At 39.9% G+C, this 12382-nt stretch overlaps 1 long non-coding RNA gene across 1 annotated transcript in view; it reads right to left on the reverse strand.

The window, feature by feature from the left end:
* Nucleotides 1–4001: 4001 nt before the first annotated feature.
* The window catches only part of LOC107515274, a 120892-nt gene continuing 112511 nt past the window's right edge, over nt 4002–12382 (reverse strand). Inside the window, exon 4 of the long non-coding RNA XR_001597977.2 lies at nt 4002–4565. This is a non-coding gene — a long non-coding RNA (uncharacterized LOC107515274). The remainder of the gene's footprint in view (nt 4566–12382) is intronic.

Genomic DNA, 12382 nt, shown 5'->3' on the forward strand with positions numbered 1-12382 from the left:
TCAGGGAATAAGTATAGGGAACTAATATTTATTGAGGATATGCACAAAGCCAGGCATTATGATGGTGCTTTATGTACATTTTAACAGATGTTTCCTCCTTGAGTGTCGTGGAGCCTGGGGCACCGTGAAAGAGTTGCAGAGGAGCTGAGATATTGCTACTCTTTACTTTGGAGGTGCTTGAACAGGTCCTGGGGCAGACGCGCCAGGCCACAAAGAATCCATATTTTCTGACCACCATGACATGAAAGCATCTGGGCCTCACTGCCTTATTGCATTTATTCCTCATGGTAAACTGCAGGTAAATGTTACAGTCACCCCTTCACACATGGTGGCCTCCGACGGAGCTCAGAGTAATCTGGTAACTAACAAACTAGCCAGAGTCGGATCGCACAACTAGGCAATAACAGAGCCAAGGATTCTGGCGGGTCTACCTGGTGCCAAGGGCTGAGTGTTTCCTCTATGCAAAGCTCTTCAGTTCACCGGGACCCGCATGCATGGCCTCAGGTCCAAAAAGCTTAGGACATCTCTGCATTATATTTGCAAACTCACAGAGGGCAAAGACTCAGATTTAGAAGCTGAAGTGATAAAGGCACTGGAAGGCTCTCCCAGACAGCAGCCAGTTCTGAAATGTGCGGGACTTCCTGGCTGGGCAGTAGTTTGGTCACAGAGGGAAGAAGTTGGAGAAAGCGACCGGGTTCAAATCACAGATGCCCTGAGTGGCAGAAGACGGAACGTGGAGGCAGAGAGTGGGGATTCTCAGGGAGCTTTTCTTTTATTTAATTTCCTCATTCACATATTTTGTATTGCTTGCCTAACTCAAATACAATTAGGTCTCCACCATCTCTGTGAGGATCTGGAGCCATTTTAATGCAAATGCCCATGTTGGTAGAGCTCAGTGGATTCTACTCCTTGACAGTCTTTCCAGGTTGTTCTAAGAGCTGTCACAGTCGCTCACAAAGCAGGCCAGTCTGCTTCCTTAGCAGCTGGACCAGCGCCCTCGCTGCCGACCTTGCTTATCCTTGGACCTCTGCTTCCTGCTCCACTGAGGCCACTGCCTTGGATGCTGTGTTACCCCTGCCTGGGACATGCACCTGGCAATGCTTGCGTCTTGCCCTTGCCACTGCTCACATCCCAGCTGCCACTTGCCGCCAGGTTCCACTGATCCCTCTCTGACCTCCTTCATTCCCCAATGCCTTCCCACTCCAGACCTCTGCCTGCCAATCGCTGGTTGATCTAAGCAGCATCTTTACCCATTTGCTCTCTCACAAATTAGCACTCAAGTGGCGGCTGCCATTCATGCAGCTACTGTCACTACCAGGGCATGGTCCTACTGTAGGTTCCCCTAGAGAGGTCCCCCAGCAGCGTATCCTGGTCCAAACAATTAGGACATTTCAAGTAACTCCCACCATGCTGTACTATTTATTTTTCCTCTCCAATCTCCCCACCCTGTTACTAAGCCTGGCTCATTACGGCAAGTTTCTTCTTCCTTCGCGGTAGGTTCTCTCCATAAGGATCCACGTTCTTTTTTGAAACTTCATCCCACTAGGTTATTCCTGCCCAGTTTGCAGGATGTGCTTAGAGATAAGCTGACACCCTAATCTTAGCACTATTAGAGTAATTTTCCCGGGAGGCCGCCCAGCGGCCATGTTAACGGTGGGTAACAGGCACATGCATTTTTCTCTTTAGTACAAAAGCATGTCGTGTTTATTGTAGAGAGTTTTTAGAAAGTGCAGTAAAACAATGGGAAGAAAATGAATAGCGCCGGTAATTTTGCCACCTGACTATAAACGCAGTGACCGTTTGCTCGATGACACCTCTATGTGCGTTGTGGCTGCTCTGTGCCTGGCATTGTGCTCGGCGCCAGCCGTAGGAGCAGGACAGGAGTCCCTGTTCTTCCAAATACCGTGTCACAGCCTGTCCCCTCCTTCGGGCCACTTCAGAAAGCCTGTCTCTTTTTCATTCTTTACTGAAGGTGACGAACAGTTTCCTAATATTTTCTCTTGGATTCTGAATTAAATCACATTCAGACATGTGCCTTTCTCGGAATTTTCCAGATGTCTTTCTTTTCTCTGCATGGCAGCATTTTTCTCCTACACTCCTTTATTCTCCCTCTTTGTTCTTAGCCAGTGATTCAGCGAGCTGTTATCTTCACTATTTGTCAACGAACAGGGGGGACTGACCAGCACCGGGTCTCTTCTGCCCACTCGCGTGCTGTCCGAGTCTCTCTTTCGTGTATGCTCTCGGTGGGTGTGACCTCTCATCTCCTGACACTCAGCCTCCAGTCAGGATCTGCTTCGTGTGCTACATCCTGCAGAGGTGGTCGCCTTTCCGGCCCCCAGTAACTGGGGCACAGCGCTCTGAGTTACCGCACGATGTGGGGCGGGGTGGGAGGGAATCCGCTTCTCAGCATGCACTGTTCCCAGTCTACAGACGAAGTTCCCTGTGGAGCCTAGAATGGACTGTGGTACAGCAAACGCCCTTTCTAGCTGTGTTCTGAGCATTGCTGTATGTCCATGTAGAAATGACAGCAAAGGTGGCTTCCTCACAAATCAGTACCCAAAGGGCAGATGGGCGCTGCTCAGCTCTTGGATTGCCACGGACATTGCGTAGTCTGAATTTGGGGATAGCTAAAGGGAGAAGTAAAAGTGTCTTTCTTTAGGTAACCTCTCTTTCATAAAATGAAGCCTGGTAGGTTTTTCTCTATGTGGTTTTAAACTCATTAGAGTTAGTAGACATTTCTCTCCTTTCTGACATTGGGTTCAGTTCATCCTAATAGTCTCTGTTGTTATTTTCAGTTTCTTCCTTTCTTTGTCTTCAGCCATACTTTAATTAGAAGTTGAGAGAGAGACTTCCTTCCTCCACTGGAAGTGCACTTCCAGCTTCCCAGTCATCATAATAGTTGCTTTATTAAGCTCCATGTGCCTGATACTTTTCTAACTGCTTTACTTATGTTATCAGTAAAAGATTATTCGAATCCTATATGGTAACCATTATTACGTCCATCTTACAGATATAGAATCCAAGGCTGAGAGGTTGATGAACGATTGGCCCTAAGGACACTGAACTTGTGATGTACGCAGCCTAGATTCCAACATAGGACACTGTCTCTCACACAAGCCCTTGACATTTCCGCAGGCTCTTGACATCTTTAAGGTTAATTATCATGTTGAGTTATTTTGGAACACTACCCTAGAAATGAATTGGGATGAGCTCATGCAAAATTTCCACTGATGCCTGGCATTGCTGTATTACAGGTAAAGGATGAGAACAGTTTGGCACTTTAATACTACTCTCTTTCTCTCTCTCCCTTTTCCCTCCCTCCCTCCCTTCCTCCCTTTCTTCCTCTTTTCCTTCCTTCTTTCCTCTTTACTTTCCCTCCTCCCTTCCTCTCTTCCTTCCTCCCTTCCTTCCTTCCTCCTTCTCTCTTTATACTCTCCTATTCTTCTTCACCCCTTTCATTCTATGGTAACATACTATGAGTCCATGAACCTGTATTACCTTTCTACATACACATAATTCCTAGCACAGTGGGGTTGATTGGAAATATACGGGTTTAAAAGCACTGAAGTAAAAATGGCTTCTCTGCCATGTGAAAATAGAGTGCAGATCTATCCATAACCAGGAGCAATTAGTTGGCGGTGCTGTTTCCATGAGCTGGCAGGAAAAGGGGGACAGGTAATTTCCAAGAAAGAACAGAACGGCTGCAAATGTTCACACACAGTAGCTGAGCTCCCTGCAAGGCTGGCTGGTGCTCTACAATACCAACAGGACAATGTCGACGCACAATGAGGCCACTCCTGTGTCGTAAGGCTCAATGGAAAGAAATCTCACAGCAAAGACAGGCGGATGAGAAGGTGTGAGATCACTCAGACTCGACCCTTACTTCCATATCCGACAAGTGTTGATGGCGAAGCCCATGCACTTAAATCACGAACATAAAAACTATCCATTTCGCTCATGAACGCAATAGCATACTCCTCATGAGTAGTTTTATTGATTTTAAAAAGTATACATAGTAATACCGGTTTTAGACTAAAGTCTGTCTGTAAATTAAATATTTTAGATTCATGGATAAGGCCTATCACTGTACTTGAGCACATTATGTCTGATCAAAAAGAAAAGTTGACTGATTTTATTTTTCTACAAACAGGCCTTAAAATTTATTCATATTCTCAATATTCATACTTTCTCAGCAAGACTAGTTCCCCCACAAGTCATCTCTTTTCCTGCATAAGTATAATTAGATACTTTATCTCACTCACATTGCCTATGTGCACAAATACATGTGTAGATAAATTCACATATAAGATCGCAAAACGAGTTTGGTCTACTACCTATCATTATGACAAGTGACCATTATTGGTCTTGGTTGAGGAGGCCAGGGTCTGTCTACACATTACTTCACTCACAAGAGTTTCCCTAGCGAATCTGTCATTTGTCTACCCCATAAGAAAATCAGATTGTCATACCTGATCGCTGAAATGTATAGCAGTATCAGTAAGAAGTCCGAAGCTACTGCTCTCAAAGACCCCGGAAACACACAGGCACTCGATCCTGGTAGCCACCTGGAAAACAAGAAGGCTGTAGGTAGTTCCTCAGAAAGAAGCACTGCCTCGCTGATGAGCTTCTGGACAGCCACCGCCTGTGACACATCACGGTCACCGGTATCCTGGAGAAAATCTCTTTCTATTTTTAAATAGCTAATTATTAAGATACAATTCACACAGCATAAAAGTCATTTGTTTAAAGTATACAGTTCAGTGCTTTTTTTAGTGTTTTCACAGAGATAAACATCCATCACCACTCTCTAACTTTAGGATATTTTAATCAACCCAAAAAGAAGCTCACACTCGTCAGTAACCATTTCTCACTTCTGATTCTGCCCCTACCACCCCCCCCCACCCCCCGCAACAGTCCCAGGCAACCACTAATCTACTTTTTGTCTCTATAATTTGCCTATTCTGGACATGTTATATAAATAGAATTATATAATAAGTGGTCTTTCATGACTGATTTCTTTCACTTAGTATAAAGTTTTCATTTTTTATTGCCAAATAGTATTCCATTGTATTGATATAGCACATTTTATTGTTACCACTTTGGGGCTATTACGAATAATGCTGCTATGAAAATCCATGAACAAGTTTTTTGACATACATGCATTTTCCATTTTCTTGGGTATATATCTAAGAGTGGAATTGCTGGGTCATTTGGTCACTGCATTTAACGTTTTAAGGAATCATCTAAATCTTTTTCAAAGACTCATTTATATTTCTACCAGCAACGAATACAAATTACAATTTATCCACATCCTAACTAATACTTGTTATTAAGTCTTTTTTATTATAGCCAACCTACTGAGTGGTGGTTACCAGAGACTGGAAATAAGGCAAGGAAGAGGGAGGTGAATGGGATAAAATGGGTCAAATATGTGGTGACAGAAAGAAATCTAACTATGGGCAGTGAACACACAGTGCAATATATGTATGCCTTACTGTTGACTTGTATACCTAAAACTTACTGGATTTCATTAACCAATGTCACTATAATAAAAAGAAGGAAAGAAAGAAAGAAAGGAAGGAAGGAAGAAAGGAAGGAAGGAAGGAAGGACGGAAACGAAGAAAAGATTAACGAAAGAAAGCATACCATAGTATAGAGCTCTCTCGACTCTCTCTCTCGCTATCCTCCCTCACTCCCTCCCCCTCCATAACTACCTCCTCCACCTCCCACCCCCCCCTCTCAAAAAAAAGAAAGAAAAGAAGGAAGGAAAGAAGGAAAGAAGCGGGGAAGGAACAATTTGTAAATATTTTCTCCCATTCTATGGGTTTTCTTTTAATTTTCTGTGTCCTAAGAGAACAGAAGTTTCTAATTAAGATAAAGTCAATTTATTTGTTTTTTTTTCTTTTCTCTCTTGTGCTTTTAGTATCCTATCTAAGAAACTATTGCCCCACATAAAGATTTACTCCTGTGTTTTATTCTAGGAAGTCTATTGTTTTAACGCTTAAATTTAGATCTATGATCCATTTCGAGTTAATTTTTTCGTATGGTGTGAGGTAAGGTCAAAAATCGATTCTTTTGTATGTGGAAAGCTATTTGTCCAAGTACTATCTGTAACTTGTACAAAAATGTGGATATTCTAAATTCCTTACTGTTGAAAAGGGAGAACTACAAATTATTTTTAGATTTTTTAAAAGCTTATATGTTGAAATTTTAAACCATATCGACTAGGAAATGGAAATACAGCAATGAACACAATGCAAAATCTCCAAAAAAAATTGTAAAAAAAAATCTATGAAAAATATTGTTCCAAAAAATACAAAAATGAGGAGAAACAAAAACAAAAACAAAAATCAGGATAAATAGAAGATAAAAATTAATAAAGATAAAAAAAAGGAAATCAACAGAAAAAAATAAAAGCGACTTATAAAACAAAAAATGCTGCTTCTTTAAGAAGACTAAAAAGGACATAAAAGTCTGTCAAAATTGATTTAGAAAAAGAGAGAAGATAATAAATATAAAGTATTAAAAAAGTATATAAACATAAAATTTAAGAATAAATAGTATAAAAAAATAAGTGATAAAACGAAGGATTTTCTTGAACATTTTAAGTTACTGGTGGTAACTTAAAGAACTAGATAACATAGACTAAACAATAAACACTTAACAAATAGAAAAATAGTAAAATATGTCTCACTTAGAAACAGTGAGGCCCATATTATATACAAGGCAATGTTATTGAATCTTCAAGGGATAATTTCACTTATACACATTTCCCCCTTGAGACTAGGTCAGTATTTTATAAAAGCTCACAATCAGCACCTGGCAAGGCAATGGGAAGAAGAGAAAGTATCAACCATAAGTGTATAAGTGTAAAAAGTATACGTGTTGACAGAAAGACCGAATGTATCACAGAAATGTAAATATCCAGTACCAAAACGCCCTTTAAAAAAAAAATACATAATTATCTCAATATATGTAGAAAATATAGTCTATAAATAATTTACATATTTAAAATGTAGGCATTTGTACAAAAAAAGGACATTGTCTTCACCACATAAAGAGTCTGTAGAGAAAATACACAAAAAAATTATACTTAGTGAATGAAGTTTAGAAGCTTTCTATTGAAGTTATGAGAAATATATGCCCACGTACACTGCGCCTATTCGACAAGTTTTGGGAGGTCACGACCATCGATTGTGTGAGAGAAAGAAAGGAGAATACAGATGGGAAAGAGACAAAATTGCTTTTTGCCAGATGTTATTTTCTACAGAGAAAATTCAAGATCCCACAGATAAAATGCTATACTTCGTAAGAATCTTCAGCTAGTGTGCTGGGTAAAAGATTAAGAATACAAATTTATTAGCATTTTTTTGTTTTGTATCAGCGACTTACCAATGTAAAATGGCATTCAACATTTTAAAGATATTCATAAGAGGAGATGATTTCCTTCCTTTTCTTTGATCGGCTTTTTCTTTCTCTCTCCGTTTTCTTTTTATTCGTTTGTTTTTTGTTTTTTTGTTGTTGTTTGTTTTTGTTTGTTTGTTTGTTTTGGTATTTTGTGTATTCTCTCCTCAGTCACTGCCACAAAAGTCCCTGGAATGAGAGTCCCCTGCATGGTCGCCTTAGTGGGTAATAACAACTCCCAGGTTTGGGAAAAAAATCTCACAGGAGAGTGGGAAAGGCAGCGGTAGCCGGAGGAAGAAGCCCCGGGACTCAGGCTCTCTGCACAGAAAGCAACTGCCTCCATTCTCCCAAGGCCTTTTCTCGTGATTCCTGCTTCCTGTTAGTCCTTAATGGAGTAGATGCGGAGGAAATGTGAGTTGAGCAAAGGCCCCTGTGACAATCCTCTACATAATTCTGACATACTCCTAACGAGGGTGAGCAGATGGAGGCTGGGAACACATTTCCTTAGGTGTTTAATTTATTCCTAATAACCATACTGCAGAGTTCTTGGGTAAAAACCAATTTCCTTTCTGTTTACATCGAAACTCATATTCTCTGTTCGGTGTTTTAAAATCACTGGAGCAGAAATTTCATATCAATATCTCACTTTGATTAGAGAAACTAAACTGCATAAAATCATTTCTGTCCCTGTGACATATATTTTTGGGACTGTTCTGTGAAGTAAAATTCTTTGGATTAAAGATACCTCAGTTGTACCTGACGTAACTAAGAGCAAAATTCAGGCTAAGGACATAGCCTCTTTCGGGATGCTAAAATGTCAGTCAGTAACTGTCTACCTGAAAATAAGGAGATTGTATGTGTATTTTTCAAAATCTAAAATCTCATTACTGTGATCAAGAAAGATATAACGTTGGTTGAAAATTTAATCAATTACTGCTCTGATAGAAATAGGAAAAATAATGAAATAGATGTAACTGGAAGTAAAACTTATTTAAACCCTACGAAACTGGAATTGGGATGGCGACTGTGAGTTTTATATCTAGGGACCAGTAACCAGTGAACTGCAGTAGGAGAGAGAAAATAGGGAAGATCCGGATTTGTATCTAGAATCGCCCCTGGATTTCGGTGGTAGAGGGGGTGCCAGCTTAGTCCAGTGTGGAGTAGTTACTGCTTAACCTCATCTGGATGCACTTCATCTCCAGATGCTGCTGGTGAAGGTATAGGAAACAGTCAAACTCAGAAGTCAGGTGGAGAAATGAGAGGAAACAATTGGCAGTGATATTTAGACACAGGACAAGACCCAAAATGCTCTGTCTGCATGCAGCGGAATCCCAGCCTCCGAATTAGCAAGGATAATGAAGACTGTCATATAAAGTATAGTATGAGGCAGGTTAATTAAAAACGAATGAACAAATAAACAAAAAACAAACTTGGGCGCAGGAAAGCAAGACTGGACCACTCGCCATGCCTCGTACAAGGTATGCCTTGACCAAGGTAGCAGCCCACTGACCAGGTGTGTGGTCAAGTATGTGACATGGACTCGGCGTCATGCATTAGATTGTGAAGCTAGAACTGATACATCATTTTGGTTGAAGACAGTGTGGGCATCAGGGAACGCTTGGGCAGGGAGAGCCTGGTAGCTAGGAACGAAGGAGAAGCTGCCTGAGCTGGGAACCTGCTGCAACCTCCTAGGTTAGCAGTGAGTATGCGTATGCTAAATTTAACGGTCTCACTGCTTTTTCACAGTTTCCAAAAAATTATCAGATGATTTCCTTCTGATCTCCGCATTGGGATACTGGAAGGCAGATTCTGTCGTGAGGAACAAAACACATTTCAAGAAAGATGAGGATATCTGATTACCGTTCAGTTCTGTTTTTACCCACTGAAAGGATGATAGATTCTGGCCTGAGGAAGAAGCATGCAAAGAAAGGTATCTCACACTTGAGGTGTCTGTGGCTGGGTTAAATTACTCTCTAAATCTTCAAATGCTAATTGTACCTCCTCCTTGGTGATTTCGTGGTAAGAAACATTTATCTGCAGAAACAGAAATGAAATGTCAGAAGAAGCAGTCTTCAGCTATTTCTATTTCATGGATGAGTGCTTTTCCATTTTATCACCTACTAAAGAGGCCAACTTGCCTCCTAGTTTCATCACTCTTAAAAAATAGAATTCTCTTTCCTCACACTGTTCGAAGCTTTCTGGCATGGTCTGAGACATACCTTCTTTTCCCCCTGCCCCATGTATGGCCCACAAACCGGGTCATCACTCGCAAAGAACATACTTTTGGATTTACCTGCAGGTGTTTAACAATTGAGAAACTAGAAACATATTTTGAAAGCCACAGAAACCTCATCCTTCAATAATAGAGTCCATTTTGTACCGTAGACCAGTGAGGTCTGAGTCTGGATATCTAAAAACTCTAAAGTGCTCCCAGGAGCATTTTACAAAGTCGGGGCCTTAAGGATGGGTGTAAGGAATGAGCCGTGTGAGACCAGGGCAGCGAAACTTTTAAAAAATGGAGTCATGAGACTGGCTGGATGCATGTCCCTGCAAAAAGAAACTCCTTGAGGATTTTTCTCCTTTTCTTTTTTTCTCACAGTGTTGTATCCAAGGGTAAGTATTCAACTGGTAATAAGGAATTTCATTTCCTTTCTCAGAATTACCATTCGGAAACTGAGCATTTGAAATTATTGCTTAACCCAGGCTTCCTCCAAAGGAGTCATCCAGCATCCACAGTAATTACTGAGCACTTGTCATGCTCCAGACATTGGACGAAGTAAACAAATATCCTGCCCTCGTGCTCTGTGGCACTCGTGGGGAACTCCTGGAGGGAAGGACTGTTTCTCACCACTCTTAAAATCTTATTGTCCGACAAAATGTCTGGTACACATTAAACCTTTTGCAAAAATACTGAATAAAAATGTTCAGTATGTTGAGTCTGATCATTTGAATTGCTCTCCCAGTCAAATAAAACTCAATCCTGGATGCAACTCAAGAAACATACGTTTAAGTGCGCCACTGGGTTTCTTAGAAAGAAAGAGAAATCTCCAAAGATTAAAAAAGAAAATAACAACTAACCAACCAACCAAAGTAAACACACAAACCGGAACCAGAATAGGCAGCCATGAGTGTGAGTTAAACGCTAAGAGGGTGAAAGGTGAGGGGGCAGATGCCGACTGGGACTTGCACAGTCTGAGTGAGTCTAGAGCCACCAGCAGAATCCCCTGCACTGAGCCAGGTTCCTCCAAGTAAACTAGGAAAACCCAGGTTGGTGGCACGTTCTAGACACTGGAGAACTTGACATGTATCTTTTAAAATAGTGTACACCTAGACTTGTTTCTCTTTTAAATTTAATCCAACAATTTCCTTTCACTTGCAAGTTAAACCTGTTTGAATTTACAGTGATTGATATGTTTCGACTTATTTCAAAATCTTGCTCTGTCGTTTCTGGTATCATGCTGATTTTATATCTCATTTGTCTCTTTTTAGTCATTATTTATTGCTTTTATTTGTTTGTTATTTCTTGCATCCTACCCACTACAATTTTTAACTTATACAGTTACCTTTGTTATTTTACTATGCGGTCACATATAATGATATGGATAAATGCTAGAAACACATTGCTCAAAGAAACAGAAACAAACAGAAAAACATGCAGGTACAAAGAGTCCATTTGTAGAAAGTTCAAAATAACCCAAACTAAACAATATGTACTTTAGGTATACATATGTAAATAATAAAACTATTTGGAAAATAAAGGCGATCTGAGGATGATAATCACAACATTCACAGTAGCTATTTCTTATGGAAAAAGGCATAGGACAAAGAAGAAACACAGAGGTACTTTCTAGAATAACTGCATTATTCTTTGTTTTTAAATAAAGATATGTTCGCAATTGTTTTCGAAATTATTTTGCTCCATAGCTGATATATATACCACACAGATACATATATATTCATGTGTATCAAATGCTTTAAAATATTTAAATAAACAAATATTGGAGCAGAAGGATAAAAAGATTGGAATATAAACAACTATACGCACAGCCTGCTATGGCAAAATAGAGAAAGCTATGTATTTTACAAAACTCTACCACTTGCATTGTCTCATTTAATATTTATAAAAATTCTATCATAGAATTGTTGTTTCTAAGAGACAGAAAGTAAACTGACTAATCGAGTCATACAGGAAGTTAGGGACTGAAACTTCATTCGTTCTGACCTAATTTTAGCTCAGCGTTCTCCATTAAAATTTCATGGTGCCGAAGGATAAGACTCACTGAAGTATATAGAAATATTTTACAAAAAAATAGATTACAAAATAGAACTAGACTGAGGATTAAACAACATTGAGTTTGAGTTGCAGCTGTAATTGTTCTCTGAAGGAAAATATTGGCAAAGTAACAAAAAATTGAAAACACTGCTTTAGCAAATGTTCTCACTTAAGATGTTGGTGAACGAAAAGCATCGAAAATTATTGTGTCCAAATGTTTTAGATAAGATTTTCTTTAACTTAGCTTACATGAATTATTTTGATAGCTATTTACAGAAGGATAAATGTGGCTACAGGTGAAAGTAAGCCAAAAAAAAAAAAAAACAACTTTGGTTTAAATAAAAGAATGTTATTTCTCTAGGTGGGTAATCCAAGTATAAATCGATGCTCGTTTGTGTTAAAAACCCCAGTCCCTCGGTCATAGCTTGTCATGTGACTGTCATTGCCTAGGTTGCCTCTTCATCCGAGGAGGCTACTTCACTCCTAAGGTCACTTTTTCATCCAGAATGAATACTCCACCCACATACAAGGAAAATATCATTTCCCCGTATTGTCTGACTTAGTCATACAGACATATCTAAGTCTGAAGGAGGCTGAAAAACGTAGTCCGTAGTCTTCATTCTAGTTGGCCAGATACCGCCACTCCCCCACCCCAAATTTGCAGGTGCTCTTAAGAAAGAAGGGGAAAATGGATATAGGGGGACA

Source organism: Rousettus aegyptiacus, unplaced genomic scaffold (assembly GCF_014176215.1).
Source record: "Rousettus aegyptiacus isolate mRouAeg1 unplaced genomic scaffold, mRouAeg1.p scaffold_m13_p_7, whole genome shotgun sequence".
NCBI classification, from domain to species: Eukaryota; Metazoa; Chordata; class Mammalia; order Chiroptera; family Pteropodidae; genus Rousettus; species Rousettus aegyptiacus.